The sequence below is a fragment of the Bufo gargarizans genome, chromosome 1 (genome assembly GCF_014858855.1).
Source record: "Bufo gargarizans isolate SCDJY-AF-19 chromosome 1, ASM1485885v1, whole genome shotgun sequence".
NCBI lineage: Eukaryota > Metazoa > Chordata > Amphibia > Anura > Bufonidae > Bufo > Bufo gargarizans.
The window spans coordinates 610,895,422-610,915,250 of record NC_058080.1 but is presented as its reverse complement, the minus strand read 5'-3'; the positions used below and the strand labels follow the sequence as shown (position 1 = coordinate 610,915,250).

Sequence of the window (19,829 nt, the reverse complement as noted above, 5' to 3'; positions counted from 1 at the left end):
CCGGTATTATAGTGTGCAGCCTGTGTAGTGACTAGTGTATATATGTGTATAGTGACCGGTATACAGTGTGCAGCCTGTGTAGTGACTAGTGTACATATGTGTATAGTGACCGGTATTATAGTGTGCAGCCTGTGTAGTGACTAGTGTACATATGTGTATAGTGACCGGTATTATAGTGTGCAGCCTGTGTAGTGAATAGTGTACATATGTGTATAGTGACCGGTATACAGTGTGCAGCCTGTGTAGTGAATAGTGTACATATGTGTATAGTGACCGGTATTATAGTGTGCAGCCCGTGTAGTGACTAGTGTATACATGTGTATAGTGACCGGTATCATAGTGTGCAGCCTGTGTAGTGACTAGTGTATACATGTGTATAGTGACCGGTATTATAGTGTGCAGCCTGTGTAGTGACTAGTGTACATATGTGTATAGTGACCGGTATTATAGTGTGCAGTCTGTGTAGTGAATAGTGTACATATGTGTATAGTGACCGGTATTATAGTGTGCAGCCTGTGTAGTGACTAGTGTACATATGTGTATAGTGACCGGTATTATAGTGTGCAGCCTGTGTAGTGACTAGTGTACATATGTGTATAGTGACCGGTATTATAGTGTGCAGCCTGTGTAGTGACTAGTGTACATATGTGTATAGTGACCAGTATTATAGTGTGCAGTCTGTGTAGTGACTAGTGTACATATGTGTATAGTGACTGGTATTATAGTGTGCAGCCTGTGTAGTGACTAGTGTACATATGTGTATAGTGACCGGTATTATAGTGTGCAGTCTGTGTAGTGACTAGTGTACATATGTGTATAGTGACCGGTATTATAGTGTGCAGCCTGTGTAGTGACTAGTGTACATATGTGTATAGTGACCGGTATTATAGTGTGCAGCCTGTGTAGTGACTAGTGTACATATGTGTATAGTGACCGGTATTATAGTGTGCAGCCTGTGTAGTGACTAGTGTACATATGTGTATAGTGACCGGTATTATAGTGTGCAGCCTGTGTAGTGACTAGTGTACATATGTGTATAGTGACCGGTATTATAGTGTGCAGCCTGTGTAGTGACTAGTGTACATATGTGTATAGTGACCGGTATTATAGTGTGCAGCCTGTGTAGTGACTAGTGTACATATGTGTATAGTGACCGGTATTATAGTGTGCAGCCTGTGTAGTGACTAGTGTACATATGTGTATAGTGACCGGTATTATAGTGTGCAGCCTGTGTAGTGACTAGTGTACATATGTGTATAGTGACCGGTATTATAGTGTGCAGCCTGTGTAGTGACTAGTGTACATATGTGTATAGTGACCGGTATTATAGTGTGCAGCCTGTGTAGTGACTATTGTACATATGTGTATAGTGACCGGTATTATAGTGTGCAGCCTGTGTAGTGACTAGTGTACATATGTGTATAGTGACCGGTATTATAGTGTGCAGCCTGTGTAGTGACTAGTGTACATATGTGTATAGTGACCGGTATTATAGTGTGCAGCCTGTGTAGTGACTAGTGTACATATGTGTATAGTGACCGGTATTATAGTGTGCAGCCTGTGTAGTGACTAGTGTACATATGTGTATAGTGACCGGTATACAGTGTGCAGCCTGTGTAGTGACTAGTGTACATATGTGTATAGTGGCCGGTATTATAGTGTGCAGCCTGTGTAGTGACTAGTGTACATATGTGTATAGTGACCGGTATTATAGTGTGCAGCCTGTGTAGTGACTAGTGTACATATGTGTATAGTGACCGGTATTATAGTGTGCAGCCTGTGTAGTGACTAGTGTACATATGTGTATAGTGACCGGTATTATAGTGTGCAGCCTGTGTAGTGACTAGTGTACATATGTGTATAGTGACCGGTATTATAGTGTGCAGCCTGTGTAGTGACTAGTGTACATATGTGTATAGTGACCGGTATTATAGTGTGCAGCCTGTGTAGTGACTAGTGTACATATGTGTATAGTGACCGGTATTATAGTGTGCAGTCTGTGTAGTGACTAGTGTACATATGTGTATAGTGACCGGTATTATAGTGTGCAGCCTGTGTAGTGACTAGTGTACATATGTGTATAGTGACCGGTATTATAGTGTGCAGCCTGTGTAGTGACTAGTGTACATATGTGTATAGTGACCGGTATTATAGTGTGCAGCCTGTGTAGTGACTAGTGTACATATGTGTATAGTGACCGGTATTATAGTGTGCAGCCTGTGTAGTGACTAGTGTACATATGTGTATAGTGACCGGTATTATAGTGTGCAGCCTGTGTAGTGACTAGTGTACATATGTGTATAGTGACCGGTATTATAGTGTGCAGCCTGTGTAGTGACTAGTGTACATATGTGTATAGTGACCGGTATACAGTGTGCAGCCTGTGTAGTGACTAGTGTACATATGTGTATAGTGGCCGGTATTATAGTGTGCAGCCTGTGTAGTGACTAGTGTACATATGTGTATAGTGACCGGTATTATAGTGTGCAGCCTGTGTAGTGACTAGTGTACATATGTGTATAGTGACCGGTATTATAGTGTGCAGCCTGTGTAGTGACTAGTGTACATATGTGTATAGTGACCGGTATTATAGTGTGCAGCCTGTGTAGTGACTAGTGTACATATGTGTATAGTGACCGGTATTATAGTGTGCAGCCTGTGTAGTGACTAGTGTACATATGTGTATAGTGACCGGTATTATAGTGTGCAGCCTGTGTAGTGACTAGTGTACATATGTGTATAGTGACCGGTATTATAGTGTGCAGCCTGTGTAGTGACTAGTGTACATATGTGTATAGTGACCGGTATTATAGTGTGCAGCCTGTGTAGTGACTAGTGTACATATGTGTATAGTGACCGGTATTATAGTGTGCAGCCTGTGTAGTGACTAGTGTACATATGTGTATAGTGACCGGTATTATAGTGTGCAGCCTGTGTAGTGACTAGTGTACATATGTGTATAGTGACCGGTATTATAGTGTGCAGCCTGTGTAGTGACTAGTGTACATATGTGTATAGTGACCGGTATTATAGTGTGCAGCCTGTGTAGTGACTAGTGTACATATGTGTATAGTGACCGGTATTATAGTGTGCAGCCTGTGTAGTGACTAGTGTACATATGTGTATAGTGACCGGTATTATAGTGTGCAGCCTGTGTAGTGACTAGTGTACATATGTGTATAGTGACCGGTATTATAGTGTGCAGCCTGTGTAGTGACTAGTGTACATATGTGTATAGTGACCGGTATTATAGTGTGCAGCCTGTGTAGTGACTAGTGTACATATGTGTATAGTGACCGGTATTATAGTGTGCAGCCTGTGTAGTGACTAGTGTACATATGTGTATAGTGACCGGTATTATAGTGTGCAGCCTGTGTAGTGACTAGTGTACATATGTGTATAGTGACCGGTATTATAGTGTGCAGCCTGTGTAGTGACTAGTGTACATATGTGTATAGTGACCGGTATCATAGTGTGCAGCCTGTGTAGTGACTAGTGTACATATGTGTATAGTGACCGGTATTATAGTGTGCAGCCTTGAGTATTCCCATATGAACCGTTGCTGATGAGAGCTTCCCTTGTGGAGCGCTCATAGCCCAGCCCCTCCCCCACACCCGTGCTCACTGGAGGCTCAGGACAGGTGTGGATGTCTTACAGGTCCTGTCCTGAGCTTCGTGGGCAGCTGTGTTCACAGCGATCAAATGGATGAGGGGGGCTTTACTATTACTGGGGGGCTCTGTTAATTCTGGGGGTCACTAATGGGGGCATTGTAAATTCTGGGGTTAATTCTATTAACCCATATTAAGCCCCCCACAGTCACAGCCCCTTTGGGTATGGCTTAACCTGATTGGTAACCCTAGGGTACATGTGCAGTGGTCACTACCCGGGCTCTCTAGTCTGGGCTTTTACTATTGATGGCCGAACACCTGTGTGAGGAGAGGCGCGCAGGCGCACTGCTGGTTTGCCATAGACACCAGCAAACATGAAGGACAGCCGCACACTGCGGGCGCCCTCTCCTCATACAGCTGCTCGGCGGGGGTGCACCCCAGCTGCATGTCTAATCCTACACCTCACGAGCGCCGCACACAAGTCGCTAGATGGAAGTGCACAGGAGTTTCGGGCGCTACCACTTCCGGAAGGGAGGGGTTTCTATCACCTGTAGCCTCCCTGCTGCACTTCTCCCTGACCAGGAAGTGGCGCCTCCTTCTGCTTTCACATGCAGCTTCTGCTTTTCTGCTGCTTGTCGCAGTCAGTGTTTTCACTGAAGGTGCGCACGTCCTTCCAGTATGACTGACAGGAGGAACTACTAGAGGCCCTGCCGAGTCACCTGGCCAGGTAAGGGGTTTCGGGGGCCACAGGACAGCGGGCGGTGTCGCCTCTGCTGTGTAGGAGTTGTACCAGTAGGATCTCCTTCAGTTTGCTGCCCTAGCCTTGTGGCAGGCTGGTGGGCACCCACCACCCCTGTTGCCAGTGTCGGACTGGGGTTCCACCCTCGCCAATGAAGTATAAGGCTAGTATCAGACCTGTGGTGATTGCTGCTCCTATGACATGAACTTCTAATGCTGTGTGTTCCTGCCTGACATCCCATATGCTGAGCAGGCAGAAACACACAGCATTATAAGTCAGTATAACGCCGCCAGTTAGTTTCACAGAAGCGGCGTTCAGCCCGGGAAATACCGCTCATACATGGAGCGAGACTAGCCTCATAGGTTTCCATTCAAGATAATGGACCCTTGGGCTCCAAATGTTTGTTTTCTCCTGGATAGTGCTGAGTGAACTTGTGTTTTAAGTTCTGCATCCAAAGTTCAGGATATCGAAGAATCCCGTTATGGATTCCAAATTCCGTTATGGTCCATGGTAGCGGGATCCATGACGGATTCTTCGATAACCTGAACCTTGGACGCAGAACTTAAAACTCAAGTTCGCTCAACGCTACTCCTGGACCTTTTGGGGCCCACTATAGTATCAGAGCCTGGGCCCTCCGGAGCATCCTCGGTTACTGTAGGGCCAGTCTGTTTTCAGACACCCCCACCCCCTTCCCATGATCAATGCAGGGCCTGGCTGTATCCACCGGCAACGCAGTAAACTGTGATGGTGCCAGATTAACCCCTTGCATGCTGTGGTTAAAGCTGACTGGCGTACAGCGGCTCCATCCCTATTGGGTCCCTGCTCTGCAGTGACGGGCACCAGATGGCTGGAAAGGCAGCCCAATGCCTTCCATAGAGAGCCTATGAGATCCAGCCTTATTAGGGCTCATGCACACGACTTTTGCCTGGCAGCGCCTGTATTGTGGCCCACAAACAGCAGGTCTGCAATATGCGGGCACTAGCAGTGTGCTCCCTGCATCACTGATGCAGACCTATTCACTTGAATGGGTCTGGTGCGGAACGGAGGCACGGAAGCACTGAAGAGTGCTTTCGCGCGGTTCCTCTACGTGCCTCCGCACCGCAAAAAAAAACTATGTTTAATCGGTCTGGATCTGTTGCGGCAGTCGCACGGATGTTGCTTGTGCACCCAATACACGGAACGGCTGACCAACAGCTATGTGCATGAGCCCTTAACCTGTGTCTTCTAGGCAAATGTCAGCTCATGCACATATTTTTTTTTGTGCATTCCGTTTTTAATAATGGATGTGACTGTGTGCATTACTTATCCATAAGTCTGCTCCCCAAAAAAATAGAACACGGACGTCACACAGGGGTTATCCATATTCTTTATCGTGGATCCGTGTTTTGCGGACCGCAAAATAGTCATGTGCATGAGCCCTAATGCTGACAATGCATTACAATACAAGGTGTATGGTAATGCATTGTGGAGGAGATCAGATGCCCAAAAGTTGACAAAAATAAAAAGTTACGTGTTTTTCATAATAAAAAATTGTTTAAAGTAAAAAAAAAAAATTCCCCTTTCCCATAATAAACACACAAAAAGTTGTAAGAAAGGAAACAAAAAAGAAAAACAGCCATATTAGATATCGCTGTGTCCATAACGACTGGCTGTATGAAAATATCACAATCTACCCCCAAGGTGCATGCTGTAAAAAAATGAATGAATAAAAACTGTACCAAAAAGCCATTTTGTCACCTTATATCACAAAACGTGTAATACAAGTGATCATAAAGTCCTATGTACCCAGAATAGTACCAATCAAGCGGTCCTCTCATCCCGCAAAAAAGAGCCTCTACATAACAATGGCTCGGAACAAAATTGCTTATGGAAAATGGAGACACAGAAACATGATTATTTTTTTTTTGTTTCAAAAATGCTTTTATTCTGTAAAACTGAAATAAGTTTAAAAAAAAATTGACATATTGGGTATCGCCGCATCTGTAACGATCCCGTGTGTAACCTAAAATGGTACCAATCAAACCGTCACCTCTTCCTGTAATAAATGAGCTGGGGAAAAAAGACTTTCAGAAAATGGAGGCACTAATATCATTTCATTGCTTCATAAATGCTTTTAAACTGAAATACATAAAAAAAATATTACGCGATAAAAATATCACATGATCTACCCTCCCTCCTCCCGAAGGTCAATGCCATTAAAAAAAAAAGTGCCAAAAACAACCAATTTTTTGTTCACTGTAGCATAAGGTGTAATATTGAATGATCAAAAATAAATAAATCACATGTACCCAAAAATGGTACCAATAAAAACCTCAACTCTTCCTGCAAAAAATGAGCACAAGACAATCGCCAGAAAAATAAAAAAATATGGCGTTTAGAAAATGGAGACACAAAAAAAAGATGTAAAACTGAAACAAAGAAAGTAGCCATTTGTATAATCGTGTCCATAACAACCTGCTCTATAAAAATATCACATGATCTAAGCTGTCAGATGAACACTGTAAAAAATGAGAACTGTGCCAGAAAAGCCATTTTTGGTTACCTTGCCTCACAAAGAGTAAAATTACGCAATTAAGTCATATGTACCCCAAAATAGTATTAATAAAACTGTCACACCCCATAGTTTCCAAAATGGGGTCACGAGTTTCTACTGTAGGGGTGCATCTGGGGGGCATCAAACATGGCATGGTGCCTCAAATCTGCCCTCCAAAAACCATACGGCGCTCCTTTTCTTCTGCGCTCTGCCGTGTGCCCGTACAGCAGTTTACCACCACGTATGGGGTGTTTCTGTAAACTACTGAACCAGGGTAAACAGATTTTGAGTTTTGTTTGGCTGTTAACCCTCGATGTGTTACAGGAAATTATGGGTTAAAATTGAAAATCTGCCAAAAAAGTGAAATTTAGAAATGTTATCTCCATTTTCTTGTGGATTCTAAAGGGTTAACAAAGTTTGTAAAATCAGTTTTGAATAACTTGAGGGGTATAGTTTCTAAAATGGTGGTGTTCATGGGGGTTTCCACTATGTAAGCCTCACGAGGTGACCAGACCTGAACTGGTCCTTTAAAAGGTGGGTTTTAGAAATTTTCTTACATTTTAAGACATGCTTCTAAAATTCTAAGCCTTCTAACATCTACCAAAAATAAGTAATAAATATTTTATGAGGTATCACTATCTACCGTAGTGCTCATGCACACGACCGTTGTTTAGGGGGTCCGCAAATCAGATACGCAGAACACGGATACCGGCTGCGTGTGTTCCAAATTTTGCGGATTGGCTGGCTTATAGAAAGAACAGTCCTATTCTTGTCCATAAAGTGGACAAAATGTTTTATTTTTTGTGCAATGGACATGGAACAGTCATTTAAAAATTTTTTGTGGCCCCATTGAAGTAAATGATTAAGCATATGGGCCCCCCCCCCAAAAAAAATGGACTTTCAATGGGTCCGTGGAAAACTCTGCTAATGCACCGTTTGTCATCCGTGTCCGTGATCCGTGTTTCCAGTCCGTGAAAAAAATATGACCTGTCCTATTTTTTTCACGGACAACAGTTTGCGGACCCATTCAAGTCAATGGGTCCGTGAAAAAACACGGAGGCACACAAGATTGTAGTCCGCTTGTGCTTTTTTCCTATCATTTGCATGGCAAACTTGACTTTTTTTTTTTTACTTTTCTTCATGTCTGGTGATCCTCCAAAAATAAAGGAAGACACACGGAAACAAAAACTGACACGGAACAACGGAACCCCTTTTTGCGTACCGCAAAAAAATACTGTCGTGTGCATGAGGCCTTAAAAGCAGGGGGGAAAAAAAATCTAATTTTCAAAATAAATCTGCAATTTTCAATTTTTAGTAAATTTTGGATTTATATTTTTTTGACATAAAGGTAAAATTTACAACTGTCATGAAGTACAGTGTGTCACGAGAAAACCGGTTAGGTAAGGGTACTTTCACACTTGTTGTTGGATCCGGAAATCCGTATGCCAACAGAGATGGCATTTGTTTCCGGATCTGGCTGACAAATGCATTGAAACATCGGATCTGTCTCTCCGGTGTCATCTGGAAAAACCGATTTATATTTTATATATACACCTTTTTCTGTGCATGTGCAAATCGGGAAACAGGATACGGTTTTCCGGAACACTTGGTACCGGATCCTGCATTGATAAATTTTCTATGGAAATTAATGCCAGCATTCCGGCAAGTATTTTAGAATTTTGGCCGGAGAAAATACCGCAGCATGCTCAGGATAAGTCATCAGTATCAGATTGGCAGGGGTCCGGCACCCCCGCTGATCAGCTGTTAATGACTTATCCTGAGGATAGGTCATTAATAATAAAAGCCTGGAGAACCCCTTTAACAGTAGTAATGTCACATTACTTTCGAAGAGTTCTGAAGGGAAAAGTCTGTCCCTTTATTCCACAGTTTACTGTAAACTAAAATGCCATTCAGGACCTCGGGAAAGTTGGGCAGCAACCATTGATCGGAGGGTTTGCTTTACCCAGGCTTTAAATAAAGAAAACGGAGTAAAACAAATGACTGCACACTATAGCGGGGTTCTCCAACTCCAGTCCTCAGGGCCCACTTGCCGGTCAGGATTTAGGAGTATCCCACAGAATGAATACCTGTGATAAATCCTGATGCATGGACGCTAATTATATCAGCTGCCCAATACTAAGGAAATCCTGAAAACATGATCGACAGATGGGCCATGAGGACTGGAGTTGAGGACCACTGCACTGTAGGAAAAAACGTTGGCCTCTCTGGTGGCTGGCAACGTGGGAATGCCCATAAGCTGGTCCTTTTCCGCACGGCCACTGCTGCTGGATTGCAAGGTGGTAACCATGGAAACGAGCAGTGTATAATGTGCTGGAAGAATGAATCCAGCCAGCAAAGGAGGCAATATGGACAATCACAATACATTAGTAAGGCTTCTTTCAGACGGGCGAGATCTCCGCGCGGGTGCGATGCGTGAGGTGATCGCGTTGTACCCGCACTGAATGCGGACCCATTCATTTCTATGGGGCCGTGCAGATTAGGGCTGCAGCTAACGATTATTTGAATAATCGATTAGTTGCCGATTAATTTCTACGATTAATCGGGAAAAACGACAAAATTACAAAACAGAGGTTTATATGATCTTACTTAAAAAATTATGTTCAAAGGCCATATTAAAACAAATTGTGGACGACACTTATGGGGGATCTGTGGACGACACTTATGGGGGATCTGTGGACGACACTTATGGGGGATCTGTGGACGACACTTATGGGGGATCTGTGGACGACACTTATGGGGGATCTGTGGACGACACTTATGGGGGATCTGTGGACGACACTTATGGGGGATCTGTGGACGACACTTATGGGGGATCTGTGGACGACACTTATGGGGGATCTGTGGACGACACTTATGGGGGATCTGTGGACGACACTTATGGGGGATCTGTGGACGACACTTATGGGGGATCTGTGGACGACACTTATGGGGGATCTGTGGACGACACTTATGGGGGATCTGTGGACGACACTTATGGGGGATCTGTGGACGACACTTATGGGGGATCTGTGGACGACACTTATGGGGGATCTGTGGACGACACTTATGGGGGATCTGTGGACGACACTTATGGGGGATCTGTGGACGACACTTATGGGGGATCTGTGGACGACACTTATGGGGGATCTGTGGACGACACTTATGGGGGATCTGTGGACGACACTTATGGGGGATCTGTGGACGACACTTATGGGGGATCTGTGGACGACACTTATGGGGGATCTGTGGACGACACTTATGGGGGATCTGTGGACGACACTTATGGGGGATCTGTGGACGACACTTATGGGGGATCTGTGGACGACACTTATGGGGGATCTGTGGACGACACTTATGGGGGATCTGTGGACGACACTTATGGGGGATCTGTGGACGACACTTATGGGGGATCTGTGGACGACACTTATGGGGGATCTGTGGACGACACTTATGGGGGATCTGTGGACGACACTTATGGGGGATCTGTGGACGACACTTATGGGGGATCTGTGGACGACACTTATGGGGGATCTGTGGACGACACTTATGGGGGATCTGTGGACGACACTTATGGGGGATCTGTGGACGACACTTATGGGGATCTGTGGACGACACTTATGGGGGATCTGTGGACGACACTTATGGGGGATCTGTGGACGACACTTATGGGGGATCTGTGGACGACACTTATGGGGGATCTGTGGACGACACTTATGGGGGATCTGTGGACGACACTTATGGGGGATCTGTGGACGACACTTATGGGGGATCTGTGGACGACACTTATGGGGGATCTGTGGACGACACTTATGGGGGATCTGTGGACGACACTTATGGGGGATCTGTGGACGACACTTATGGGGGATCTGTGGACGACACTTATGGGGGATCTGTGGACGACACTTATGGGGGATCTGTGGACGACACTTATGGGGGATCTGTGGACGACACTTATGGGGGATCTGTGGACGACACTTATGGGGGATCTGTGGACGACACTTATGGGGGATCTGTGGACGACACTTATGGGGGATCTGTGGACGACACTTATGGGGGATCTGTGGACGACACTTATGGGGGATCTGTGGACGACACTTATGGGGGATCTGTGGACGACACTTATGGGGGATCTGTGGACGACACTTATGGGGGATCTGTGGACGACACTTATGGGGGATCTGTGGACGACACTTATGGGGGATCTGTGGACGACACTTATGGGGGATCTGTGGACGACACTTATGGGGGATCTGTGGACGACACTTATGGGGGATCTGTGGACGACACTTATGGGGGATCTGTGGACGACACTTATGGGGGATCTGTGGACGACACTTATGGGGGATCTGTGGACGACACTTGATGGGGGATCTGTGGACGACACTTATGGGGGATCTGTGGACGACAACTTATGGGGGATCTGTGGACGACACTTATGGGGGATCTGTGGACGACACTTATGGGGGATCTGTGGACGACACTTATGGGGGATCTGTGGACGACACTTATGGGGGATCTGTGGACGACACTTATGGGGGATCTGTGGACGACACTTATGGGGGATCTGTGGACGACACTTATGGGGGATCTGTGGACGACACTTATGGGGGATCTGTGGACGACACTTATGGGGGATCTGTGGACGACACTTATGGGGGATCTGTGGACGACACTTATGGGGGATCTGTGGACGACACTTATGGGGGATCTGTGGACGACACTTATGGGGGATCTGTGGACGACACTTATGGGGGATCTGTGGACGACACTTATGGGGGATCTGTGGACGACACTTATGGGGGATCTGTGGACGACACTTATGGGGGATCTGTGGACGACACTTATGGGGGATCTGTGGACGACACTTATGGGGGATCTGTGGACGACACTTATGGGGGATCTGTGGACGACACTTATGGGGGATCTGTGGACGACACTTATGGGGGATCTGTGGACGACACTTATGGGGGATCTGTGGACGACACTTATGGGGGATCTGTGGACGACACTTATGGGGGATCTGTGGACGACACCTTATGGGGGATCTGTGGACGACACTTATGGGGGATCTGTGGACGACACTTATGGGGGATCTGTGGACGACACTTATGGGGGATCTGTGGACGACACTTATGGGGGATCTGTGGACGACACTTATGGGGGATCTGTGGACGACACTTATGGGGGATCTGTGGACGACACTTATGGGGGATCTGTGGACGACACTTATGGGGGATCTGTGGACGACACTTATGGGGGATCTGTGGACGACACTTATGGGGGATCTGTGGACGACACTTATGGGGGATCTGTGGACGACACTTATGGGGGATCTGTGGACGACACTTATGGGGGATCTGTGGACGACACTTATGGGGGATCTGTGGACGACACTTATGGGGGATCTGTGGACGACACTTATGGGGGATCTGTGGACGACACTTATGGGGGATCTGTGGACGACACTTATGGGGGATCTGTGGACGACACTTATGGGGGATCTGTGGACGACACTTATGGGGGATCTGTGGACGACACTTATGGGGGATCTGTGGACGACACTTATGGGGGATCTGTGGACGACACTTATGGGGGATCTGTGGACGACACTTATGGGGGATCTGTGGACGACACTTATGGGGGATCTGTGGACGACACTTATGGGGGATCTGTGGACGACACTTATGGGGGATCTGTGGACGACACTTATGGGGATCTGTGGACGACACTTATGGGGGATCTGTGGACGACACTTATGGGGGATCTGTGGACGACACTTATGGGGGATCTGTGGACGACACTTATGGGGGATCTGTGGACGACACTTATGGGGGATCTGTGGACGACACTTATGGGGGATCTGTGGACGACACTTATGGGGGATCTGTGGACGACACTTATGGGGGATCTGTGGACGACACTTATGGGGGATCTGTGGACGACACTTATGGGGGATCTGTGGACGACACTTATGGGGATCTGTGGACGACACTTATGGGGGATCTGTGGACGACACTTATGGGGGATCTGTGGACGACACTTATGGGGGATCTGTGGACGACACTTATGGGGGATCTGTGGACGACACTTATGGGGGATCTGTGGACGGCGTAGTTATGGAGAGGGGGGATATGTGCACTGTTATGGGCATAACAGTGCACAGATCCCTTTCCTCATAACAGTGCACAGACCCCTTTCCTCATAACAGTGCACAGACCCCTTTCCTCATAACAGTGCACAGACCCCCCTTCCCATAGCAGTGCACAGACCCCCCTTCCCATAGCAGTGCCATACACAGATCCTCCCCCCCTCCCCATAGCAGTGCTATACACAGACCCCCCTTCCCCCTAACAGCCCCGGCGCTTGCATCTTTATTTTACCTTTTGACAATGACGCTCCCGCTCCTGTAACAGCCAGGCAGAGCGGACGGCGGCGTAACGTCACTCAATCACGTGACGCGCCTGCTCCGCCCACTTCATGAATGAAGGAGGCGGAGCAGGCGTGTCACGTGAGTGAGTGACGTTACGCCGCCGTCCGCTCTGCCTGGCTGTTACAGGAGCGGGAGCGTCATTGTCAAAAGGTAAAATAAAGATGCAGCGACCGCCCGCCCGAATACCAACGAATCGGCGATTATTCGATAACTGGATTCGTCGACAACGAATCCAGTTATCGAATATAATCGATTACATCGATTAATCGTTGCAGCCCTAGTGCAGATGAGCAGTGATTTTCACGCATCACTTGTGTGTTGCATGAAAATCGCAGCATGCTCCTCTTTGTGCGTTTTCCACGCAATGCAGGCCCCATAGAAGTAAATGGGGCTGCGTGAAAATCGCAAGCAAGTGCGGATGCAGTGCGATTTTTCACGCACGGTTGCTAGGAGACGATCGGGATGGGGACCCGATCATTATTATTTTCCCTTTAAACATGGTTATAAGGGAAAATAATGGCATTCTTAATACAGAATGTATAGTACAATAGGGCTGGAGGGGTTAAAAAATAATAATTTAACTCTCCTTAATCCACTTGTTTGCGCAGCCCGGCTTCTCTTCTGTCTTCTTCTTTGAGGAATAGGACCTTTGATGACCTCACTGCGCTCATCACATGATCTTTTACCATGGTGATGGATCATGTGACGGACCATGTGATGAGCATAGTGATGTCACTACAGGTCCTTTTCCTACTGCACAGCAAAGATGAAAACATGCCGATTTTTCTCACGCTCGTGCAAAACGCATTACAATGTTTTGCACTCGCGCGGAAAAAACTTGCATTTTCCCGCGACGCACCCACATCTTATCCGGGCCAAAAAACATGACGCCCGTGTGAAAGAGGCCTGAGTGTCTTGTATTAACTTTCTCCACATGATAATGGTTGTGCACCTGGCTTCAGTGGGGCAGAGGTTAGGCTACTTATACACCTGTGGTGTGATTTCTGGCAGAGAATTCTCCAGATCCAGCACTGCCGCATGCAACTGAAAGGCCTATTGCACACGGCCGTTTTTTTTCCCCGTTTACTGGCCGTTTTTTGCGTTCCGTATACGGTCCGTATACGGAACCATCCATTTCAATGGTTCCGCAAAAAAAACGGAATGTACTCCGTATGCATTCCGTTTCCATATTTCCGTTTTTCCGTTCCGTTTTAACATAGAACATGTCCTATTATTGCCCGCAAATCACAGTCCGTGGCTCCATTCAAGTCAATGGATCCGCAAAAAAAACGGAACACATACGGAAATGCATCCGTATGTCTTCCGTTTCCGTTCCGTTTTTTTCCTGAACCATATATTGAAAATGTTATGCCCAGCCCAATTTTATCTATGTAATTACTGTATACTGTATATGCCATACGGAAAAACGGAATGGAAAAACGGAACAGAAACGGAAACACAACGGAAACAAAAAACGGAACAATGGATCCATAAAAAACGGACCACAAAACACTGAAAAAGCCATACGGTCGTGTGCAATAGGCCAAATGCTGCATTTTCCCACATTGCAACAAAAAGGCAGAGAATCGGCCGGACACAAATTTGTATCCTGACAATTCCCAGCATTGTCTGCCGGGTCGTAGTGCTGAAGGTGTTAAAGTAACTTAAAGGGAACCTGTCACCTGGAAAAGACAATTTACACTAATGACAGTACCTTTAAAGTATCTCTCATAGTGTGCCCAAAGATGTAATCATATCTTCTTTCTGCGCTGTGCTGTCTCATAAAATCGACTTATAAAACAGTGTTTGGCAGCTTTTTGAAGTCGTGCTGGTCACGGGGGCAGCTACCTCCTTGACTCAACCGTCGGATAAGCCCACCCCTATGCCGCTCCTCCGCATATTGATGGACATTTTTCCTACAGCTCCCTCCCTCCCTGGCATCTGCATGTTCACTGCGCTGCAGTGCAAGCGGACAGTGATCGCGCTCACACCGCAGGGGAGAAGCGATGGGCGCAAGCGCGCTGTATGGGAGCGGCGCAGTGAACGAGATGCCAGGGAGGAAGGGAGCCGTAGCCGGGATCATGCTGTGGCAGGACACGCATGCGCGAGAAGAGCGCGGTCCCGGCTACAGGGAAAAATAACGATCAATACGCGGATGTGACTATTAGGGCTCATGCACACAGCCGTAGCCGTTTGTGGTCCGCAAAACAGATACCGGCTGTGTGCATTCTGCAATTTGCGTCCAGCCCCTAATAGAACAATGGTATCCTTCTCCGTAATACTTATTTTTTGCAGCAAAGTGAGTGAGTCTGCACCCAACCTGCTAAAAATATGGGAGCAATGCGGACAAAACATACGGTTGAGTGCTTCCTTTTTAAGAGCCAGTCATCCTGTTCTCTCATTTTTAGGCCCCATGCACACGGCCGTGTTTCACAGCCGTGTGCGGGCCGTGGAACCGCGGCCTGGATCCCTCCTGAGAGCAGGAGCGCACGGCGTCACTGGTTGCTATGACGCCGTGCGCTCCCTGCTGCCGCCGCAATACAGTAATACACTGGTATGATCTATACCAGTGTATTACTGTACTGTGCCGGCAGCAGGGAGCGCACGGCGTCATAGCAACCAGTGACGCCGTGCGCTCCTGCTCTCAGGAGGGATCCAGGCCGCGGTTCCACGGACCGCTCACGGCCGTGTGCATGGGGCCTTAGTGGAAGGTTCTGATTCACAGTGAATTTCCTTACTGTAGACTATTTGCTTCTCGGGACAACATATCGGGGTATAGTAGTGGATTAATGGGAGAAGCCGGCATGTACTGAGCTGCAGATGGCATGTTACGTCCAAGCGGTATGGGAGATATCATATGGATGTGTCCCCTTATGTACCAGTGCCGTCACAGCAGAGCGGGCATTCACTGCATTGTGGCATTCTGGTTAGTCACAGTTATAAGAATTTATTTAAGGTGGTAGAATTTTATTGCAAAATGTCCCCCCAAAAATGTAGTAGATGGGCACACATACATTCTTCACATAGAGACCTACCAGACATGGCATCCTGTGGACATTTGATGAATATCTTAATTTGGAATACTGCCTAAATTATCTGTTGCCAGTAAAGTTGGGTGAAATTAGCATGGCTGTCATTAACTCTTTCTACACTGGAGGGTTTTTTCCCCACTTTATTTTCAACTCCCTGCCTTCCCCGAGCCATAACTTTTTTTTTTTTTCTTTCTTTTCACATAGCCGTATGAGGGCTTGTTTTTTGCATGACAAGTTGTACTTTCCAGTACCATCATTTCATATTGCATTATTTGCATATTATGTAGTGGGAAGCAGGAAAAACATTCCAAATGGGGTGGAATTGGGGGGGAAAAAGCAATTCTGCCACAGTTTAAGGTTGTTTTTTATTTTTTTATTTCGGACTTTTAATGTGCGATAACTGACCAGTTACTTTCAATTCTTGATGTCGGTACAAATTCGGAGATACCTTGTGTGTAGGTTTTCTTACATTTTGATAGTGATAAAATAATAAACTTGATAAAAATCTATTTTATTTTTTTCATCGCCATATTCTGACCCCCCTATAACTTTTTGTAGTTATGTGTAGGGAGCTTTGTCTAACCCATTCACGTCTATGGGGCCAGAGCTGTGTGAAAAATGCACTATATAAAACATGCTGCGATTTTTCCTGAACTCAGAGATGGTGTGTGAAAAATGGCGCCTATGTGCACAGACCCATTGAAATGAATGGGTCAGGATTCAGTCCGGATGTTAGGCCTTCACTACACGCATCACATCAGCACGGAAAACTCGTGTGAAAGAGCCCTTAGATATTGGACATTGCAACATATTTTGCTGCTGAAAAATGTGAAAATAATCTGCACGAGTTTCATGCAGACTTTGCTGTACATTTGTAATTGCTCTGCAAAGGGTAAAACCCTCAGTTTTTAAATTTTAATCCCGCACCCCGTGTCAATTTATGCATGACTTCCAGGCAGATTGTCTTTTACAGTAGGGCAGACTGGTGTAAAGGAAACTATATTCACTGCAGCAGGTTCCTTACGTCAACTGGGTTGTGTTTGCAGCATGTGGATGGATTTCTGCAATGTGTATCCCGTGTGTATACACAGTATAGCTGTGATGGCAGGCATATTGTTTGGTCGATTAACCCTTAGGCAGACATTTTGGCTGGTTAAGGCTACTTTCACACTTGCGGCAGAGTGATCCGGCAAGCACTTCCGTCGCTGGAACTGCCTGCCGGATCCGGCAAAACGTATGCCAACTGATGGCATTTGTAAGACTGATCAGGATCCTGGTCAATCTTAAAAATGCCTGATCAGTCAGAGAAATGCATTGACATGCCGGATCAGTCTTTCTGATGTCATGCGGCAAAACGGATCCGGCGTTTATTTATTTTCTCCCCTTTTTTTCAGTCTGCGCAGGCCGGAAGGACGTATCCGGTATTTTGAATGCCAGATCCGGTACTAATACATTCCTAAGGGGAAAAAAAATGAAGTATCTGGCGTTCAGGCAAGTCTTCAGATCTTTTTTGCCAGAGATAAAACCGTAGCATGCTACGGTTTTCTCTTTTGCCTGATCAGTAAAAATGACTGAACTGAAGACATCCTGATTACTGATTACTCTCTATTCAGAATGCATGGGGATACAACTGATCAGTTCTTTTCCGGCATTGAGCCCTTTTGACGGAACTCTGTGCCGGAAGCCGGAAAAGAAAACCGCTAGTGTGAAAGTACCCTAACCCTTTTTTGCGTTTTAATTTTTCTTCCCTATTTTCCATGGGCCAGAACTACTTTTTTTTTTTTTTTCGATCACATAGCTGTATGAGGGGTTATTTTTTGCGGGACAAGTTGTACTTTCTAATGCCACCATTTAATATGGCATTCAATGTAGTGGGAAGCGGGAATAAAATTCCAAATGGGGTGGAGCTGGGAGAAAAAAAAAAGGCAATCCTCCACCGTTTTTTGGGTGGTATTCTCACGGCATTCTGTTTGCGGTAAAACTGTACACATATGATCAATGCTGGTAGCGAAAGGGTTAACGAGGTTATCCAAACCCTATAATGAACCCCCCCCACCCCCCAAATGCATGGGCACCTCATATAGATGCTACCTACCCCAACACCTGCGTTCCTCCTGATCCCTGCACGGCTGATGCTGCATCTGGCGTGGTTGTTGGCCAATAGCAGGCCGCAATTGGGACAAACCTCCCTACCATCGCAGGTGGTAGACCTACCCCCAACCCATTGCCGGATGTTTTGATCAGGCGTGCAAGGATCGGGACCGACACAGTTGCCGGGGAGCGGGGTAAGTATAATCTATAAGGTGGGCCCGGGCACTGGTGGGTCATTATAGGGGTTACCCCTTTAATGGCATTTTAGACATTCTGAGATGTTTATTGGAGCTTTTTATATTTTTTAATTTGTTGAAATTTCTAGAATTTATTGCCGATGTAGTTTTTTAGAAGTGTTACACTGTACTATCAATGAAGCATTTGTCCACTACTATAGCCAGGATCTGCAGCATGGAGGTGTGGTGATCATGGGCTCTTTATGATTTGCAGTAAGGGCTCTTTCACATCTGCGTTATAGTCTTCCGGCATAGAGTTCCGTCGTCGGGGCTCTATGCCGGAAGAATACTGATCAGGATTTTCCTAATGCATTCTGAATGGACAGTCCGTCCTTCAGGATGTCTTCCGTTCCGGAACGGAACGTTTTTTGGCCGCAGCAAATAGCGCAGCATGCTGCGCTTTTTGCTCCGGCCAAAAATCCGGAACACTTGCCGCAAGGCTGGATCCGGAATGAATGCCCATTGAAAGGCATTGATCCGGATCCGGCCTTAAGCTAAACGTCGTTTCGGCCCATTGCCGGATGCAACGTTTAGCTTTTTCTCAATGGTTACCATGGCTGCCGGGACGCTAAAGTCCTGGCAGCCATGGTAAAGTGCAGTGGGGAGCGGGGAGCAGAATACTTACCATCCGTGCGGCTCCCGGGGCGCTCCAGAGTGACGTCAGGGCGCCCCAAGAGCATGGATCACGTGATCGCATGGACACGTCATCCATGCGCATGGGGCGCTCTGACGTCACTCTGGAGCGCCCCGGGAGCCGCACGGATGGTAAGAATACCGCTCCCCCGCTCCCCACTACTACTACGGCAACCAGGACTTTAATAACGTCCTGGGTGCCATAGTAACACTGAAAGCATTTTGAAGATGGATCCGTCTTCAAATGCCTTCAGTACACTTGCGTTTTTCCGGATCCGGCGTGTAATTCCGGCAAGTGGAGTACACGCCGGATCCGGACAACGCAAGTGTGAAAGAGGCCTAAGAATTACATGATTGCTCATATTGTACAGTGTGTGAGGCAGAAACTGAACCTGTAGACCATCGGGTGAGTAAGGCGTCATCATGAAGCACTGTGACGTAGACTACTGGACTATTGTGCAAATAGAAATGATGTCTTAATCTAGTGCAATGACTCCTGCAGGTATCAATTACAGACTCCCTTATGT

At 46.5% G+C, this 19,829-nt stretch overlaps 1 protein-coding gene across 1 annotated transcript in view; it reads left to right on the top strand.

The window, feature by feature from the left end:
- Window positions 1–4,090: 4,090 nt before the first annotated feature.
- Window positions 4,091–19,829, top strand: part of IRF5 (interferon regulatory factor 5) — a 47,535-nt gene continuing 31,796 nt past the window's right edge. Inside the window, exon 1 of the mRNA XM_044275899.1 lies at window positions 4,091–4,335. The gene's annotated coding sequence lies outside the window, so the exon portion shown is untranslated. The remainder of the gene's footprint in view (window positions 4,336–19,829) is intronic.